We start from the raw sequence: 21,560 nt of genomic DNA, 5'->3' as shown, positions 1-21,560 counted from the left end.
TAGAGGTGACTAGTGCCAAATATTGAGAAGGAAAATAGGAAACCCTTGTTCTAAATTGGCGTCTTCTTTTGTTCAATCAAATCAGCCTCAAACTTGTGGGATTTACTACTCAAGAGGGAAATGTCTCTTCTGACTCCATTGATTTCATCATTTTAAATCTGGTGGAGCTTTGATTCTGTTGAGCCAGTTAAGCTGTGTTCTTGGTCTTCCAGTGCTTTATCTTAATACCAAGCAAATCCATCATGGCTAGCAAATGTTTACTGAACAGAACCAAATTTATTGAGCATTCTTACATGCATGCAACCATGTCAGGCATTGTGCAGAGCAGAATAGGCTGGTAAGGTAGCATCTCCACCGCATGTAGGTTTAGAGTCTCTTGAAGGAGATATCACTATCAGTGAAATGATCGGGAAATGGTTAAGTAGAATGAACACGTGCTGACTACTTATGGTGCTGAGTTGCTTAGCGCTCTGCTCTGGACTGTCTCTCTATACTCACTTCCTTGGTGATCTTAGTCAAGGCTTCTTATTTTAAGTAAAATTATCTTATTATATAAGGAAGATTATATTGTACAGGGTTGTGATTTTAAAAAACAGTCAAATTTCACTTATGGCTTTTAATGGCTTTAAATACCATTGATATGCTTCTGACTCTTGAATGTGTGTCTTCCACTCCAAGTTGTCCCACTTGCATCTCAAACTCATAGCCCAGACCCAACTTACTCCATGAGCAGGCACTGTCCTCCTGGGAAATGACATCACTGTCTACCTGACTGTTCAAGCCAGAAACCTGGAGTGTCTAATTTCTCCCCTTCCCTCAGCCTCCTTATCCAGTTTCCTCCAAGCCTGGCTGGCCCCACCTCCTCTACCTCACGAGTAATTCCATGGATTTTTCACATTTCTGCTGCTTCCTTCACTGCATTGTAGTAGGAGCCTCCTAGCTGGTCTCCTGACCCAACTCGTTCTCCTCTGTGGTTACCGCCAAAAACATAAATCCACTTATTTGAAATCCTTCACTAGAGTCTATACATGGGTTAAAATTGGATAGAACCATGCATGTGTACAAATGAATAAACACATACAAAAAATCTGTAAAGCTAAATAGGATCTGTAGTCTAGTTAGTGATGTTGTATTGATGTCAATCTCCTGATTTTGATACTAGTCTCTTGTAAGATCCTACTCTTGGGGGAAGCTGGGTGAAGGGTACATAGGAATCTACGCAACTTCTTATGAGTTTATAATTAGTTAAAAAAATCAGATTTAAAACATTTGCTCAAGAATGAAGAAAACCATTGGCTTCGTACTTCAGCAAGTCCAGCTCCTTACCATGGCCTGTGGAAATCACCGACTCCTATGGTTCCTGCCAACCCTTTTCCAACTCCTCCCAATGTCATTGTTCCATCAGTTACACTTTCTCAGGTACAAGGGATTCCTGGCAGTTCCTAAGACATAGTGAACACCTTTCTGCTGCAGAACATTTGCACATGCTGTTTCATGTGCCTACAAATGGTATCCCCATGGCTGGTTCTTCTTCGTCCCTTGGAAATGTCTTTCCTGGCACCTGACACCTGTATTGGACCCCACTTGGCTCCTTTCCTTAATAGAACTCTTTGTGTTCTGTAAGGAGAGCTTGCCTAGTATTCATTGGAACATATAGCCTAGTGAGAAAACATCAATGATCTCATTTGTTTTACTTACTACTGTATCCTTGGTCCCCAGCATGGCATGTGGCCAATCAGTTCAGTTCAGTCACTCAGCTGTGTTTGACTCTTTGCAACCCCATGGACTGCAGCACACCAGGCCTCCCTGTCCATCACCAACTCCCGGAGTTGACTCAAATTCATGTCTGTTGATTTGGTGATGCCAACCAACCATCTCATTCTTTGTTGTCCCCTTCTCCTGCCTTCAATCTTTCTCAGAATCAGGGTCTTTTCCAATGAGTCAGTTCTTCACATCAGGTGGACAAACTATTGGAGTTTCAGCTTCAACATCAGTCCTTCCAATAAACGTTCAGGACTGATTTCCTTTAGGATGGGCTGGTTGGATCTCCTTGCAGTTCAAGGGACTCTCAAGAGTCTTCTCTAACACCACAGTTCAAAAGCATCAATTCTGTATTCAATACATCAGTTCAGTTCAGTCGCTCAGTCATGTCCGACTCTTTGTGACCCCATAAATCGCAGCACGCCAGGCTTCCCTGTCCATCACCATCTCCCGGAGTTCACTCAGATTCACGTCCATCGAGTCCGTGATGCCATCCAACCATCTCATCCTAGGTCGTCCCCTTCTCCTCCTGACCCCAATCCCTCCCAGCATCAGAGTCTTTTCCAATGAGTCAACTCTTTGCATGAGGTGGCCAAAGTACTGGAGCTTCAGCTTTAGCATCATTCCTTCCAAAGAAATCCCAGGGCTGATCTCCTTCAGAATGGACTGGTTGGATCTCCTTGCAGTCCAAGGGACTCTCAAGAGCCTTCTCCAACACCACAGTTCAAAAGCATCAATTCTTCGGTGCTCAGCCTTCTTCACAGTCCAACTCTCACATCCATACATGACCACAGGAAAAACCATAGCCTTGACTAGACGGAACTTAGTTGGCAAAGTAATGTCTCTGCTTCTGAATATGCTATCTAGGTTGGTCATAACTTTTCTTCCAAGGAGTAAGCGTCTTTTAATTTCATAGCTGCAGTCACCATCTGCAGTGATTTTGGAGCCCCCCAAAATAAAGTCTGACACTGTTTCCACTGTTTCCCCATCTATATCCCATGAAGTGATGGGACCAGATGCCATGATCTTCATTTTCTGAATGTGAGCTTTAAGCCAACTTTTTCACTCTCCACTTTCACTTTCATCAAGAGGCTTTCTAGCTCCTCTTCACTTTCTGCCATAAGGGTGGTGTCATCTGCATATCTGAGGTTATTGAGCAAACAAACATGTTTAGGGTCCCAGAAAATGAAGATGTCAGTGTTGAAAGGAGCTTGAGGAAAACATTTTATAGATTGTTGAGGTCCTTTAATGGATCGGAACCTGGTGGTCTGGAGTCAACCGATAAGAAAGTAAAAGAGAGATAAAGAGGCTGATATTCCTTGGTTTACGCAGAAAGCCGATAAAGCCCCTGCATGGGACTTGCTCTGTTCACAAAGGCCTCAGGCGCTCTCTTGATGGGGTGAAGGTGCAGAGCACCTCCTTGAGAAGGTTTTAGAAGCCCAGGCGGGAAAGTGAACTCAGAGAGCCTCTGCACTCCAGGCGATCAGCCTGAAAAAGAGAGAGTGGGAGAGAGAGAGAGAAAGAGAGAAAAAGCAAGACGTGGGGACCAAAGCTCTGATGGAGCACAGATGTTTTAATCAACATGGTGTAGGCATATATACTGTAGTTATTCTCAGCAAAGATAAAAATTAAAATTCCAGACTTATAAAACATAGGTGATCCATATTAAAGAGAGAGAGAGTTGTAAATAATCACTTTTACAATATGGTTCATAAAAAGGAAGAGGGTACTTACTTATCACTGTGCAGGAAATGCCTGGATTCCTCAGCCCCGGGAGAGGCTTGCCTCTCCTCTTAATTCCTGAATATTCAGGAATTAATAAGGAACAGAGAATTCCTGACAGATCCAAAACAGCCTGTTTTGGAAGCCTCCTGTTAAATGCTTCCTGACAATAGAGCTTGCTAAAATTTGAATTAATAATGAGTATCTGGTGTAAATGTTGTATTCCATGGACTACTACTCAGCATGAAGAATGAAACAACCACAAAGAATGAAACAATGTCATTGACAACAACATGGATCTACCTATAAATTATCATACTAAGTGAAGTAAGTGAGAAAGAGACAAATATCATATGATATCACTTATCTGTGGGATCTAAACTATGACGCACATGAACTTATCCGCAAAACGGAAACAAACACACAGACATAGAGACCAGACTTGTGGTTGCCAAGGGGGAGAGAGTAGGGGAGGGATGCATTGGGAGTTTGGGATTAACAAATGCAAACTGTTATAGTATATATGTATACGCACACACATATAACTGATGACTGTACACCAGAAACTAATACAGCATTGTAAATCAACTATCCTTCAATAACATAATTTAAAATTTAAAAATTCTATCTTCAAAACATAAATGGATAAGTACAATTCCATTTTATGTTTTATCTGTTTTGAAAATTTGCAATCTATTTTAAAACCAATTGCAGGAACTACCGCAATGTCTAATATTTTAAGTCTCCCCCTATAACATCTGAATTTATTGAAACTCATTTTTTCTGATATTTTTGTGTGGGTAAAAGGCGGGAGATGATGCATATAAGTTACTTTATTTAAATATATGTTTCTCCTTATTGAAGTTCAATATGCACATTTCAGATAATTTAGAAGATACAGAAAGAGAAAAATAAAAAGAAATGTCAGTTATCCTATTCTCCAGAGACCATCACTGTTCACACTTATATTTTCTTACTGCTCTATGAATATTTCTCTACCCAAATTAGAAACATACTATATATGAAATATCATACCTTAGCTTTAAAATTTTAACATTAATGTAAGCAGTTTTACATCAGTAGATACTTTTTGAAAAAACCTTTTCAAATGATAATGCCATAGTTTACAGAGTGAGGTGCACTTCAGTTTATTATTATCCAATTGGAAATTTAGGTTGTGTTTTTTCTCCTTTCACAGATTTACAATGGGATGAATATCTCTGTCCACAAATATTTGTCAAAGTTTCTAATATTGGCTTAGAATAACTTTTTAGAAAGAGGATTATTGAGAACCTTTTTTATAGTTCTTGATATTTGGCCCAATTGTTTTCCAAAGGAAAAAAGAAAACAAAGACACAAATCAAAATCTGCATTCCCCTAGCTATTCCTTTATTACAGAGCCGCTATGGCATTTTACTTTATTCTAAACCCAAACTGATAGGACCCAGCCCATGCGAGATCCCTTCCCAGAGATATATTATGTGGGTACCAGAAGGCCTCACACTGGGGTGACCCTGCATAAGAAATGATCTCAGTGCATGGATAATCCAGCCGATATTATCCTGTCTCCTTCATGTTTACTTCCTTATTATTCTAGGGAGAAGCGTTAGTATTCAGGTCTGGTTTCCTGAACCTTCAGTTGGCAAGAAAAGTGAAGGAAGTGGGTTAGTTTAAATTCCCAGGGTATTCCTTTGCATCAGTAAAAGTAACAATGTTTGAATAGATACCTGTATTTCAGCTGGGCCCCATGGTGCCTGAAGAATTTAGGGCATGATTAAAAGAGTTGAAAGGAAGCAGTGTCAAAAGACCTAGAAAATCTAGTGTGTCGAGAATGAAAACAGGATTTCAAGCCTTTGAACTTCATATGTCATTCACAGCTGTGCATCCTGGCAGATTTGGGCCACTAGGTAAACATCTTTGGAAGAGAAGCGTTTGACTTTTGAGAACCTTTTTGCACCTGAAGGAAGCTGAACAACTGCAGTGACAATAGGCTGACAAGTTTTCTGGAAATCAGTTATTTTTATTTTTAATGAGGTAGGACATTACTGCACGAGTAAAATGAGTATTTTTGGCTCTTCCATCTGTGTCTTAAGTACTAAGTTTCAAAATTGTGTTGGCCGAACACAGTGAGAGTTTTTTTCAGTTTTGATTGTGGTAATTACCAACAAGTAAACAATGTGTGTGTGTGTGTGTGTGTGTGTGTGTGTGTACACAGTGAGCACAGATGTTAGAATTATGTATTCTGTAGACCAGGGAATCCAATATATCCAGGTAGGTTGGAAGTTTCTGCTCAGAGCTCTTGAGAGCCTCAGTGGTGATGAAAGAGGAGTCGCTCAGTAACCTCAGAACAACAAAGCTTGGCGTAAGTATCCCTGTCTTCAAAGCAGTAATTCTAGTGGAGTTCTGTCCTTTACCTCTGTATTTCCTGTTGTTCCAGAGCTGATGTGGCTAACAGAGATACAAATCACTGTGCGTGTGGCGTGCTTTCCTTTGAAGGAATGCTTGGGTGTGACTAATTACTAGGCAAATGGACAATTATTTTTTGAGAGTTTTTTTTTCAGCATGTTTGTTGATACAGTGATTAGGCTATTTATAGTAATCTTTTCAAGCAGTTTCTGCATCTTTCCTTGTGACGGAAAATAGATAAAATTCATAGAGATTTGATGACGGGGTGTAAGAGTGCTAGCTCTTTTGGTAAGAATGTGGTGCTAATGAGGGCATGATCCCCTGAAGATCAGAAGTGCAGTTCCATTAGTACCGACGGAGAATTCTCATCGTCACCAGCTATCTCAGCTTGGGGTTATTCATCATCAGAGGAGCTGTATCAGTGGGAAAGGATGATCCAGGGCAAACTTTTCACCATCTGTGGTTCACCTCCTGGTGATGAGTTGTCTCCATTACCATCCTAGAACCTGAGGATTCTCTTCTTAGAGAAGAAAGAGAATTAACAGATTCTCATGGTGCACCTCTGGATTTCCTTGAAAATGCCAGGTATCAACGGGCCAAGCTAACACTTCAGGGAACACATGTCATTCCCTGTGGTCACAGGAGGGAGGAAGTGACCTGAGTGGTACAGGAAGTGGTGCGGGAAGCCCTGATAGTGCTAGTTTTAAACACACCTCCTGTCTGACAGTCAGGGGCTTGCTCTGGGCACAGCTATCACCATCCAACAAGCACTTGGTCAGTATTCACTGCTGAGATCAAGAAAGATTGAAGCTGCCCTTGCAAAACCTCATCAGACCATCCATCACCTTCCCTCCCACCCAGGGGATAATCTAGCTGGCCTAACCAACTTATGACGGAGTACAGGAGGCTAACAAAGGGATTTTCTGATCATGTCTTTAAATCATTAAAAAAAGTGCTTTCTAATTTAAGAGCAGAACTTGGCTTTTTCCTCTCAAGCCCTTTCCCATCATGTGTATTATTATTGCTCAGGACTCTATTGTCCTAGACCTTCACACCTCCAAAACTGAGGGCTGTTGAAGACATTTTTATTTATATTTTTGGCCACGTCATGTGGGATCTTAGTTCCCTGACCAGGGATCAAACCCAGATCCCCTGCACTGGGAATCTGGAGTCTTAACCACTTGACTGGGAAGATATTTTTACAGTTAAAGATAACACCATAAACTATGTTTATAAAATTAGCAATCTTCCCTTTCAGGGGATAAAGTGAAAGTAAAATCGCTCAGTCAGGTCCGACTCTTTGTGACCCCATAGACTGTAGCCTACAGGGCTCCTCCGTCCATGGGATTTTCCAGGCAAAGGTACTGGAGTGGGTTGCCATTTCTTTCTCCAATTTCAGGGGATACTAATGCCTAAATGTAAAATGTTAGGAATATAAAAGAAATATAGCTTCCACTGAAATAGACATGATAAACCAATTCAAGGGATGTCTGAAGGAAGGTTGTTCTTTCTCTTATGGGAATCTCAAGGTCTCTTTGTTTGGAGGGCCAATGAGTACAGCAGAAAATAGCTAATTTACTTCACTTATTATTTTTACTTAAATATTTTAAAGTTCTTATAACATGACACTTCTCCCTTAAATATGGGTTGCTGCTGCTAAATTGCATCAGTCGTGTCCGACTCTGTGTGACCCCATAGACAGCAGACCACCAGGCTCCGTTGTCCCTGAGATTCTCCAGGCAAGAACACTGGAGTGGGTTTCCATTTCCTTCTCCAATGCATGAAAGTGAAAAGTGAAAGTCAAGTCACTCAGTCATGTCCGACTCTTAGCGACCGCATGGACTGCAGACTACCAGGCTCCCCCTTCCATGGGATTTTCCAGGCAAGAGTACTGGAGTGGGGTGCCATTGCCTTCTCTGAAATATGGGTTACACATCTCTAAAAAGTCAGGACTTCTCCCTATCTTACCACAAGATCTAGCAACAGTAACTCCTCAGTTGTATCTAAGGGGCTTCCCAGGTGGCTCAGTGGTAAAGAATCTGCCTGCCAAAGCAGGAGATGTAGGTTTGATCCCCTGGAGAAGGTATTGACAACCCACTCCAGTATTCTTGCCTGGAAAATCCCATGGACAGAGGAGCCTGGCAGGTTACATTCCATAGGGTCGCAAAAAGTCAGACATGACTGAACATGCACACACAGTTGTAGTTAATGCTCATCTTCTTCCCTTGCCCAGATGTGCCCACTTGTCCCTAAACGTCACTTCAGCCAGTTCAGTTGCTCAGTCGTGTCCAATTCTTTGCAACCACATGGACTGCAGCATGCCAGGCTTCCCTGTCCATCATCAACTCCACTTACTGTTGGTTTATTTGAATCAATCAAGTCTGCACATTGCATTTGTTTTTTTTTTTTTTACATTGCATTTGTTTATGTCTCTTAAATCTCTTTTAATCTAGAACCATCCCTTCCCTCTTTCTTCACTCCATTGACTTAATGAAGAAACATCCAGCTATTTCATAACAATTAGTTTCATTTTATTAATTGCTAAACAAGAAGGCAACCACAAGGGGCAAATTAGTTTTGCCAACTTAATGAAACCAGCTGTCTTCATTCCATGACTAATATTTTTGGTCTTGGGTTTACTGATATTCAGCCTCAAGAGCAAAGGAGACAAAAACAAACCCTGACTTTGACTTGAATTTGACTAGCAGTTCTATGGCAGAATCCCTGTGATTTGGTTCATGAGTCTCTGAATCCTTGACTGCTTGTCACTGATTGGTACCCAGTCACTATGAATGCCCACTGTAGTTTTCATCTACCCCTCATGATATTCAGGTCACTTTTCAGACAGCCAACATCCTTTACCTGTGGGTTGCTTTTCAGAAAGTATGCAAGCCCCTACCAGCTCTATAAAGTATCTCCGTGGAGCCTGTATGACTTAGAAAGATATTTACTGATTTTCCCTTTTACTTGGTTGCATCTTACATTCTTCGGTACCCTTTTCTCATATGGAAAAGAAAGCTCCCATGACAGAATGGTAGTTGGTATTAGTATTCCCTCCAGTAACTGGTAATCTTAAATCTTAGAGTGCACATGTATTAGGGTGTGGGGAAAGGGCCCTTTATTCCAGTAGGCTCCAACCTTTATGGCACCAGGGAGTGGTTTCATGAAGGACAATTTTTCCATGGATAGGAGGATGGGAAGGCCTTCCTGTGTAGCTCAGTAAAGCATCTGCCTGCAGTGCAGTAGTTCAGTTTAGTTACAGTTCAGTTGCTCACTCATATCCAACTCTTTGTGACCCCATGGACTGCAGCATGCCAGGCTTCCCTGTCCATCACCAGCTCCCAGAGTATACCCAAACTCATGTCCACTGAGTTGGTGATGCCATTCAACCATCTCATTCTCTGTTGTCCCTTTCTCTTCCTGCCTTCAATCTTTCCCAGCATCAGGGTCTTTTCCAGTGAGTCAGTTCTTCACATCAGGTGGCCGAAGTTTTGGAGTTTCAGCTTCAGCATCAGTCCTTCCAATGAATATTCAGGACTGATTTCCTTTAGGATGGACTGGTTGGATCTCCTTGCAGTCCAAGGGACTCTCAACAAAGAGTCTTCTCCAACACCACAGTTCAAAGCATTAATTCTTCTGTGCTCAGCTTTCTTTATAGTCCAACTCTCACATCCATACATGACTACTGAAAAAAACCATAACTTTGACTAGATGGACCTTTGTTGGCAAAGTAATGTCTCTGCTTTTTAATATGCTATCTAGGTTGGTCATAGTTTTTCTTCCAAGGAGCAAGTATCTTTTAATGTCATGGCTGCAGTCACCATCTGCAGTGATTTTGGAGCACCCCCCTGCCCCGCTCCAGTAAAGTCTCTGTTTTCATTGTTTTCCCATCTATTTGCCATGAAGTGATGGGACCAGATACCATGATCTTCGTTTTCTGAATGTTGAGCTTTAAGCCAGCTTTTTGACTCTCCTTTTTCAGTTTCATTAAGAGGCTCTTTAGTTCTTCTTCACTTTCTGCCATAAGGGTGGTGTCATCTGCATATCTGAGGTTATTGATATTTCTCCCGGCAATCTTGATTCCAACTAGGCATTTCGCCTGATGTACTCTGCATATGAGTTAAATAAGCAGGGTGACAATATACAGCCTTGATGTACTCCTTTCCAGATTTGGAAACAATCTGTTGTTCCATGTCCAGTTCTAACTGTTGTTTCCTGACCTGCATACAGATTTCTCAAGAGGCAGGTCAGGTGGTCTGAAACTCCCATCTCTTGAAGAATTTTCCACAATTTGTTGTGATCCACACAGTCAAAGGCTTTGGCATAGTCAATAAAGCAGAAGTAGATGTTTTTCTGGAACTCTCTTGCTTTTTGGATGATCCCAGTTGATGTTGGGAATTTGATCTCTGGTTCCTTTGCCTTTCCTAAATCCAGCTTGAACATTTGGAAGTTCACAGTTCATGTACTGTTGAAGCCTGGCTTGGAGAATTTTGAGCATTACTTTGCTAATGTGTGAGATGAGTGCAATTGTGTGGTAGTTTGAGCATTGTTTGGCATTGCCTTTCTTTGGGATTGGAATGAAAACTGACTTTTTCCAGTCCTGTGGCCACTGCTGAGTTTTCCACATTTGGTGGCATATTGAGTGCAGCACTTTCACAGCATCTGTTAGGATTTGAAATAGCTCAACGGGAATTCCATCACCTCCACTAGCTTCGTTCGTAGTGATGCTTCCTAAGGCCCACTTGACTTCACCTTCCAGGATGTCTGGCTCTAGGTGAGTGATCACACCATCGTGGTTACCTGGGTCATGAAGATCTTTTTTGTATAGTTCTTCTGTGTATTCTTGCCACCTCTTCTTAATATCTTCTGCTTCTGTTAGTTCCATACCATTTCTGTCCTTTATTGTGCCCACCTTTGCATGAAATTTTCTCTTTGTAGCTCTAATTTTTCTGAAGAGATCTCTAGTCTTTCCCATTCTGTTGTTTTCCTCTATTTCTTTGCCTTGATCACTGAGGAAGGCTTTCTTATCTCTCCTTGCTATTCTTTGGAGAGATAAGAGCTTCCATAAGTCTCTTATCCTTATCCATCAGAGGGCAGACAGAATGAAAACCACAATCACAGAAAACTAACCAAACTGATCACATGGACCACAGCCTTGTATAACTCAATGAAACTATGAGCCATGCCATGCAGGGCCACCCAAGACGGATGGGTCATGGTGGAGAGTTCTGACAAAATATGGTCCACTGGAGAAGGGAATGGCAAGTATTCTTGCTTTGAGAAGCCCATGAACAGTATGAAAAGGCAAAAAGATAGGATACTGAAAGATGAACTCCCCAGGTCGGTAGGTGTCCAATATGCTATTGGAGATCAGTGGAGAAATAACTCCAGAAAGAATGAAGGGATGGAGCCAAAGCAAAAGCAACACCCAAGTTGTGGATGTGACTGGTGATGGAAGTAAAATCTGATGCTGTAAAGAGCAATATTGTATGGGAACCTGGAACGTTAGGTCCATGAATCAAAGCATATTGGAAGTGGTCAAACAGAGATGGCAAGAGTGAACGTCAATATTCTAGGAATCAGCGAACTAAAATGGACTGGAATGGGGAATTTAACTCAGATGACTCTTATATCTGCTACCATGGGCAAGAATCCCTTAGAAGAAATGGCCATCGTAGTCAACCAAAGAGTCTGAAATGCAGTACTTGGATGCAAACTCAAAAACGAAAGAATGGTCTCTGTTCGTTTCCAAGGCAAACGATTCAATATCACAGTAATCCAAGCCCCGACCAGTAATGCTGAAGAAGCTGAGGTTGAACCATTCTATGGAGACCTACAAAACCTTCTAGAGCTAACACCCCAAAAAGATGTCCTTTTCATTATAGGGGACTGGAATATAAAAGTAGGAAGTCAAGAGATACCTGGAGTAACAGGCAAATTTGGCCTTGGAGTACAAAAGGAAGCAGGGCAAAGACTAAGAGAGTTTTGCCAAGTGAACACACTGGTCCTAGCACACACCCTCTTTCAACAACACAAGAGAAGACTCTACACATGGACATCACCAGATGGTCAATACCGAAATCAGATTGATTATACTCTTTGCATCCAAAGATGGAGAAGCTCTATACAGTCAGCAAAAACAAGACCGGGAGCTGACTGTGGCTCAGTTCATGAACTCCTTATTGCCAAATTCAGACTTAAATTGAATAAATTAAGGAAACCACCAGACCACTTAGGTACGACCTAAATGAAATCCCTTATGATTATACAGTGAAAGTGAAAAATAGATTCAAGGGATTAGATCTGCTAGACAGAGTGCATGAAGAACTATGAACAGAGGTTCATGACATGGTACAGGAGGCAGTGATCAAGACCATCCCCAAGAAAAAGAAATGCAAAGAGGCAAAGTGGTTCTCTGAGGAGGCCTTACAAATAGCTGAGAAAGAAGAGAAGTGAAAGGCAAAGGAGAAAAGGAAAGATAAACCCATTTGAATGCAGAAATCCAAAGAATAGTAAGGAGAGATAAGAAAGCAGTGTGTGAGACCTGGGTTCAATTCCTGGGTTGGGAAGTTGCCCTGGGGAAGAAATGGCAACCCACTCCAGTATTCTTGCCTGGAGAATCCCATGGACAGAGGACCCTGGCAGGCTGCAGTTCATGGGATCGCAAGAGTCCGCTGCGACTTAGCCCTATCGTTTCTTTCTAGGAGGGTGGGAAGGTGGTTTCAGGCGGTAATGCAAGCAAAGAAGAGCCATGCGGAGAGGCAGATGAAGCTTGGCTCACCCGCCACTCGCCTCTTGCTGTGCGGCCTGCTTCCTAACTAGCTGAGGACTGGTACTGGTGCACCGCCAGGGGGTTGGGGACCCCCTGCTTTATTTACAATGAAGGGAAATTGCCACTTAAAAAAAAATAGGACTCCTATCTAGGCAGTATTTAGTAAATGGTACTCACTGTTTTGCCAGTTAAGGTTAGAGGTTATCCTTTCTTGCACCTGTGGACCAAAGTGCATCCGTTGGCTTGTGTTCCAGTTCCAGTTAAACCATATTAAACTGGGAGATCCAAGGCAATCCACCCATTTTCCTTAGCCTTATATTCTCAGTCTGAAAAATCAGGAGGGACTTCTGTGGTGGTCTAGTGGTTAAGAATCCACCTTTCCACACAGGGGATTCAGGTTCGATCCCTGGCCAGGGAACTAAGACTCACATGCCTCGAGGCAATTAAGCCTGGGTGCCACAACTGCTGAGCATGCGCTCTAGCATCCATGTGCCACAGCTAAGACCCGATGCAGCCAAGTAAGTAAATTAAGAAAAAAAAGTCAGGGGATCCGACTAGACTTCTAAGCTCCGGTCTAGCTGTTGAGCTTGATGACCTCATGACGTTAATAGTAACTTTAATTTTCCCATAGTGTCTCTTGCCTCCTCCCCTAAATAATCTCTTGCAACAGGCGCTTGCCTCTGAGTGTGTTGGAAGCCTCTGTAATGGTTTGGGAGCCATGAGTCAAGATGTCCTAGTTCTTACCCTTCAAGTATGACTTTGCTAAACAGGTAATTTCTTGTCTAGTTTTACCCACAGTAAGTTTCCCACATATAGTAACTACTCATCTTTTTAATTGAAACCAGTGAATCTAAATCTATTTATGTTCAAATGTGGGTTATCAGAGGGTTGCCTAGAATTGGTTACACTAAAAAATATATGGACCAAGCAAACAAGCTGGGACTGAAGAGTACCAGCTGAAAATGCAGCATACACAGTGTCTGAGCTAAAAAAAAAAAGCATTTTGGAAATCAACCCTGTGGCAGTGCACACGTAGGCTCTTTTCCTCACTAATCCCCACGGCAACCAAGGGTAGAACCAGCGCATTTGGGGAAGGAGCAAAGAAACTTAATTTTGAGCATAACAGAGCAACGATTCCAAACCAGGTCTTCCCCATCCTCAGACCAGTTTTCTTCCCTGTGCCGCAACTCAGCCTTTTAAAGTTGCGTATTTGAGCAGTATTATTGTTTATACTTAGATTGTGTGTGATTCAAGATCTGGTCTCATTTTTTCTCATGCGTTATGCTACAGAATAGCTACCACAGACACATTTAGAAACCTTTTCAGAATGATTCATATTGGGAGAAAAATCCAGCCACATGATATTTGTATCAGGTAGCCATAGAAACTGCAACTTCAATCAGAGTCTCATAAAAGTTCTTTTGTGAAGTTGAATAGACCCAAATTCCTGCTTCGTGGTTTAAAAACCCATCGGTTATTAATGTGTACGGTTATTTCCCCATCTCTTCTATTTTTGCTGTGTGGTTGGCACAGCCGTGGCCTTTGGCAGCAGCTGGGATATAAATATAAAGTGGGAATTGAGGCCCATTGGGAGTAGAAGAACAGCTGACAGAGCAGAGCAAAGCCCCAAGCTCTGCAGGGCCGACCAACCAGCCCAGGCTTGCTGGTTTCGGTCTGATTGACTTGTCGGCTTTGTGCTGAGCGAGGGAGCTTTCATGGTTTAAACGTTGGCATGGGAAGCGGTGTTTCTTGCCCTGAGAATATCCATCTCTATTTGTAATCTACATGGTAATTAAGGTCAGACTTTTTGATGGAGCATCATCTGTGGCAGAATTTGAGGCGTGGTGTTCTATTATATCCCTCTTTCTAGAGTATTTTAAAAGCTGCACGTTATATGTTAGGAAAATGTTTAACAATTGTTTATGGTTCCCAGTCAGCTGGCGTCATCCTTACTAATTCATAGATGTGTTACTTCATGAATGCAAGTACTTAAGTTGGCTATGTACCTGTCTATCACACAGATGAAAGTTCATGACATTTATGATCCCTTTTGCACAGGCTGGCAGGATTTTTTGTCATTGTTTGTTTCTTTGGGATTGTTTCTTAAGCTTCTAGTAAGAAAATATTGCTATAGCTTATTAATTATAGTTTACCTGTAACGCAAATTGTTGACAAATAGCTAACATTTTTCCACTGGGGGAACAGAAATCAAGTACATTGTATGGAAATTTTGCCACATATATTCAGCTAACAGTGAACAACTTTCTGTAGCAAACATTTTTGAAATGCTCAGGTGTCAGTACACAGTCCCCAGTTTGGAGAACCTCAAATTTTCTGTAAAATTATTACTATTATAACAGAAAATGAAAACAAATAATTAAAAGTTATTTTACCTATACATATTCAGATATCATATGACCAAAACTTCTGTGCTTTTATGTTTTTCCATCTGTTTCTCGATGTTCTCATCTGTAAAATGAACATAAGCATAGTACCTACTTCATAAAGTTGTTGTGGTGTTTAAATTAGTTAATAGATCCAATATTTAGAACAGTGCCTGGCACACAGTAAATGTTCAATAAGTATTAGAGTTATTATTATTTGTCTGATACTGTCAGAACTTTCTTCTTTCTGGGGTTGCTAGGAACATTCTGTATCATATGACATCTTCTGAAACTCATTTATGAAAACTTTCTAGCCACACCCAGCTAAACCTGCTCTTCCTGCAAAATTTCCTGTCTTAGCACATGGCACCAGCAGCTACATGAACAAACCCTTCATTCCACCACAGGGCCTTTGCATGTGCTGGTCCTTGTCTTAGAATGTCCTTCCCGCTTCTCCCAGGTAAATTTTGCTTCTTTTCAAGATCACAGCTTGCTTATTCTGAGACGGCCTGTTTGACTTTCCTGAACAGGGCAAATATTCTACCCTGATGTCTGTAATGTAACACAGGTACCACTTTACATTTCACTGAGTAATGATTTGATCAATATTTGTCTCTGCCACTGGAATATAAACTCCATGAAGACTAGGGCAGCATTAACTTTTGCTAGTTATAGTGTCCCCAGCATCTAACCCTGTGCCTGAATTACATGATAGGTGCTTAGAAACATTTGTTGAAAAAATGGATTAGAAGACTGCAGTTCATATATTACTTGAATTTGTGCACATATTAATTCTAAAAATAATACATGGTATTTGTAATGAATATGAGTAACATAGAAATACATGAAGAAACAAAGAAAAGAAATATTTTTTATCCTGTAATCCCATCTCTCAGAAGTATCCTCTATTGTCACTCTTATTCAGACTTGGTTTATATCCTTTAGACTTCCCTCCTGTATTTATTAATCATACACGTATATACATATGTATGAAATCAGCATCTTATACTGTATACAAAGGCTTTCAATTCACTTAATACTATACTGGAGCTATCTTTCTAGGTTGATACATAGGAAGATTTTTTTTTTAATATGGACCATTTTTAAAGTCTTTATTGAGTCTGTTACAATACTGCTTCGTTTTATGTTTTGGTTTTTTGGCCTTGAGACATGTGGGATCTTAGTTTCCTGACCAGGGATCAAACTTGCATCCCTGCAGTGGAAGATGAAGTCTTAACCACTGGGCCACCAGGGAATTCCTGAGGTTGGTACGTAATAGGTTCCCTCATTAAAATGGTAATGAAATACTTCAGAAAGGTCTAGAAACAATATAATGAGCACATCTGTACTCACCACCCAGCTTGATAAATAAAGATTACCAATACATTGATCATATCCCCCTGAAACATTTTGAATTTAGTGCTTCTTGTCCCCATGAATTTCTTTATTTTTTGCCCAGAAGTTGAAAATTGCTTAGTCATGTCCGACTCTTTGTGACCCCATGGACTGTAACCCGCCAGGATCCTTTGTCTATAGGATTCTCCAGACAAGAATACTGGAGTGGTTTGCCATTCCCTTCTCCAGAGGATCTTCTGGACCCAGGGATTGAACCTGGGTCTCTCATGTTGCAGGCAAGTTCTTTACCATCTGAGCCCCCAGGGAGGCCCATTCTTTCGCTACCTAGGTTTATATCAATCACCATGCAAGAGTTCTTGCATGTTTCCAAATTTTATAATAATGGTATCATTCTATATGTATTTTCTGAAACTTGATTTTTCACTCAAATTTGTGTTTATGAAATTCATTCAAACTGAAGTGGGTAGTTCAGGCTCATTCATTTCCCTTGATTCTAATGCAAGAATGTGATATAAATAGTTATCTATTCTTCTTTTGGTGCATTCGATGGTTCCCTCTCCCCCACACTCCTTTTTTTAGTGTTTCAATCAATGCAGTTATGAAACATTCTTGAATCTGCCTTCTTTTGTGTGTATGTGAGAGAATTACTCCAGAGTCTACACTCGGGAGGGGAAATGCTGAGTGCAGGGTATGGAGCTCTTCAGCCTTACTGGATGGCGTCAGTTTGCTTCTCCCAAGTCCTCTCATTGTTTCTTACAGTTGCATAGTGTTCCGTGAAAACAGTGTACACTAATTTATCCATCATTCCTTTTGCTAGATACCCATTTGTGATACCCAGTAGTACCCATTTACTGGATATTATTTGGGGAGTTAAAACCCATATTAAATATAAAATCTTTCATAAAGAGATGACTACACTAGCAGAACACTTGAGAGCTTGGATGGCCCTCTAGGGTATTTTAGTTTATTTGATTCACTCCATCAAGTGGAGAGGCGGGTCAATTATTATTATTAATAATAATTTTATTTTTATTTATTTATTTAATTTACTTTTGGCCGTTCTGAGTCTTTGTTGCTGTGTGCAGGCTTGCTCTACTTGTGGTGAGCAGAGGCTACTCTCTAGGTGTAGTTCATGGGCTTCTCACTGCGGTGGTTCTCTTGTTGCGGAGCGTGGGGCTGTAGGGTGCTCAGGCTTTTGTAGTTATTGCTGCCAAGCTCTAGAGAACAGGCTCAGTAGTTGTGGCTCAGGGGCTTAGTTGCTCTGCTATATATGGGATCTTCCTGGACCAGGGATCGAGCCTGTGTCTCCTGTATTGGCAGGCGGTTTCTTTACCATTGAGTCCCCAGGGAAGCCCAAGGCAGGTCAATTATTATTATTGCTACTTTTTATCTTTAATGAATGATGGAACCAAACCTGAAGGATTAGAAATTCCAGGTCCTCGCAGTGTGGGCAGCAGAGCTCAGTGGAGTGGCTCACATCCCTGGCTCACAGCTTGTTCCCTTCTCCTCCTCTGCCTTCTTACACAGTGCAGAGAAAGAATGTTGCTTACCATTCCAGTTCTACAAGGATCAAGCCTTTAGCCACTTCATGCATTGCACCCTGAGGGGAATTCAAGATGGAGAAAAACAGGAAACATTCTGTGCTTTGGACATACTGGCCCCTAGATAGTTAAGATGCATGTCTATGGAAAAATTACAACAACCCCAGATTCTTTCATCTTCCAGTACATAGAAAAGCACTAAAATCAGTAACAGAGATGTCTGTTTTTGGCGACTAGCAGTAATCTTATTAGGCCTGACTACATGTTTTTCCCAGGAAAAAGATTCATGTATATCACCTTTTTTTAGTAACTCCTCAAAGCTATTTGAGAAGCTGTCTTCCGTGTTATCGTCCTCAACAAGATCATGGATAAAATCTAACTCACAACTTTTATGTTGTGTGATTTTAGTTCAGTCAACAACAGCTACTGAGGGGTTCAGTCAAGAACAATAACTGGTCAGAGCCTTAGAAATGATGGCAGAGCAGAAGACCACCACAAAGACGATGGAGGAAATGCACCTTCTTTGTTGCACCTGTGAAAACGTTGGGTATCTGCTCACAGGCTCTGTGACCGGACGGCATTGTCCTGGGAAAGGGGAAACAGATGGCAATTTAATAGGAAGCCTGATAGCATTGTTTGGGGTTGGGCAGTGGTGATCCTCTAGGGAGCCAGGAAAGAAATGTCAGCTAAGAGCCATGCCAGCCTGGAGAAGAAGCTTGCTGCGGCCACTTTCTCCCTCCCCTTCTCTGCCTGGAGGAGCCCAGAGTGGGGCGGGAATTGTAGAGGTTTCCATTGTCTGCCTGCCACTGGTTCTAACTCCCTGGAGAAGCCAGAAGTTCTGACCACAGGGTACAGGCTGTGTGTGTGTGTTTTAGGAGAAGGTCTGGGATGGTGAATGCTGAGTATATAAAGAGTATCGGAGCAGGAATGCTAAGGATGAAGAAACACGAGAACCAAGGTGTCCAGGGCATGGGACCCAAACAGTGTGTATAATGCCCAACCCTCATACCTTCCTTTTTCCTTTTTATGTGCTGACATGAGTCTTGAACTTGAATGTCTCTCATCTGACTATATGTATGCAGCTGCTGTGCATGTCTTTCCTTGGGAGTGGTGCGGAAGCATGTTTCAAAAACCAGAGATGACCCAGAGGGATGGTACGGGGAGAGAGGTGGGAGGCGGGTTCAGGATGGGGAACACGTGTACATCCATGGCAGATTCATGTTGATGTATGGCAAAACCAATACAATATTGTAAAGTAACTAGCCTCCTATTAAAATAAATAAATTTCAATTAAAAAAAAAAAAACAAACCAGAAACCCAGGCTCTGCCACTAGCCAGCTACGTGATGCTGGGAAAGCCCCTTCGCTTCCCCGCAGCTCTTATATTTTAGAAGATGCCAAGATTCCTTCTTCCCTGCAGATTCCTTCTATCTTGTGCCTGCTCTGCAGATACAGGGTTGTAGGCTGCTGTCAAGGGTTTAAAAGAGAGCACACCACAATCCCATCTCAACACCTTTTCTCCAGCTCCCACCTCAAGTTCTGAATTTCTAGCTCCTGCCTAGCAAATGAGTATCAGACAAAGAGTCAGAGTTAAGGTTGTTTTGGGAGCGAGGAAAAGGGGCTAGAATGACTCAAAGTCTGCTCAGTGCTTCCTCTGAATTTCCTCCATTGAGGAGGTAGTCTGAGTCACAAGTGTTATTCTGTGATGCTGAGTGTTGTAGTCTTTCCGGCCAACACTGTCTCCTGAAACCCTCACAGCCTAAGACACAAACGCTCACGCTGGTTGTGTACAGTGAGACCATTCTTCAGTTCTCTCTGGGTGCCACTCACATGCCCCATGTCCCTTATTCTGCACTCCAGGGTCCCGTCTGCTTGTTGCCTTTCCTGTTCTCATTGTGGATTCTCCAGCTGCGTCATCATGTGAATTCCCACAGCTGCCCAGAAGTCAATGGTTCCCCACCCACCTTTTCTGATCTGTGGCTCCCCTCTAGGCTCCATGGTAAATGGCCACCAGACATCTCGACTTGGGTGACCCACAAGCATCTACACTCATTGTCCAGAACACACTCCTCAACTTAACTCCCAGCTGCTGCCTTTCTCCAACCATCCCCACTTGATGGCTGACAGCCTCAATTGTAAATACCACACTGGGAGGTCCCTTGGTCCCATCACTGCAGCTTTCTGCCCATATCCAATAAGCCTGTCCGTTCACTTTGACTTTGCATGTCTCATTCCTATCCAGGTTTTCCTCAAAACATGATTTCCTTTTCAAGACAGTTCTTAGCTTGAAACTTTCTGTGGTTCTGCTCCCAGTAGGAGAAATTCCAAAGCCTTTATGATGACTTTTGAAGCCTGGCTGCCTTTCCAGCTTCATCTCCCCGCCCCCCCCCATCTGTGTTCTCACCCGGCAGCCACCTTGAGTTCAGTCCACGGATCAGAGGCCCCTTGCTCTCTGCAGGTGTATACAGCTTGTCCCCAGCAACTTCCTCTTCCTGGAATTCCTCCTTCTTCCCCACACCCAGTCTCCTCACCTGCCTGGCTCCTTTCCTTCCCACCTTCTGGAACTTCAAATAGCATCTCCTCTGTTTTTTTTTTTTTTTTTAAGGATTTTCTTTTTAACTTTTTGTTTTGAAATCATTTTCAACCTATAGAAAAGCTGCAAAAGTAGTACAGAGAATTCCATCTACCCTTCTCCTAAGCCCTCCTAAGATTAACAACTTTCATGAGTATGTCTAGTGACCAAAACCAGGAAAACACATTGGTATTGATATTCCTAACTAAACTAAGCACTTATTCCAATTTCACTCATTTCCCCCCTTATCTCGCTCTTCTATTCCAGGATCCAATCCAGAATCCACATCCCATTCGTTTGTTGTGTCTCCTTCATCTCCTCCAATCTGTAACAGTTTCAATTTTATTCTTCATAACCTTCAGACTTTTGAAGAGCACTCATCATTTATTATGTAGAATGTCTCTCAGTGTCAGCTTGTCTGATGTTTTCTCAGGGTTTGACCAAGGTTATGAACTTCTGGCAAGACTTCCATAGAAGTTGTATGTCTTACTACTGGTATTGTTAACCTCAGTCACTTGATTTCCCTGATGTCTGTCACAATGGTGTCTCCACTGTGGAGTTACTGTTTTGATCTTTTTCCTAAAAGATCAACACAAAACAGGGATGGCACTGAAGGATTTTAAGCAAGGGACATGATGTGTTTAGTGACCTGTGTTTCAAAAATGCCCTCTTTGTTGCAGCATGAAGAACAGGTTAGAAAAGGCTAGAATGTACCTGTAGGGGGTTGCTTCAGGGTATAATACAGTCCCCTATGTGATGATAAAAGTGGGGAGAAGTGGGCAGATTTTAGAGATATTCAGAGGGTAATATCATAAGGCAGGTTAATGAGATCAGGCAGAGGTTCTGATAGAATTGGCTTGCAACTGGGCTTGGGCAAAACCTCTTGAAAAGCACCCAGATGGTTGTAATGTTCAGCCACACTGAGGTCCATGGCCAGCCCACAGCTTGCTCCAGATGGGCTTCAGGTTAATGCCACTCAGAGTGATCAAAGTCAAGATGCTCAGTGTCTCCCAGGATACACGGGGAGAAAGATGGAGGTGGGGGTCC

This window comes from Ovis aries, chromosome 2 (assembly GCF_016772045.2).
Source record: "Ovis aries strain OAR_USU_Benz2616 breed Rambouillet chromosome 2, ARS-UI_Ramb_v3.0, whole genome shotgun sequence".
Taxonomy (NCBI): Eukaryota; Metazoa; Chordata; class Mammalia; order Artiodactyla; family Bovidae; genus Ovis; species Ovis aries.
Note: the sequence above shows the minus strand (reverse complement) of the source record.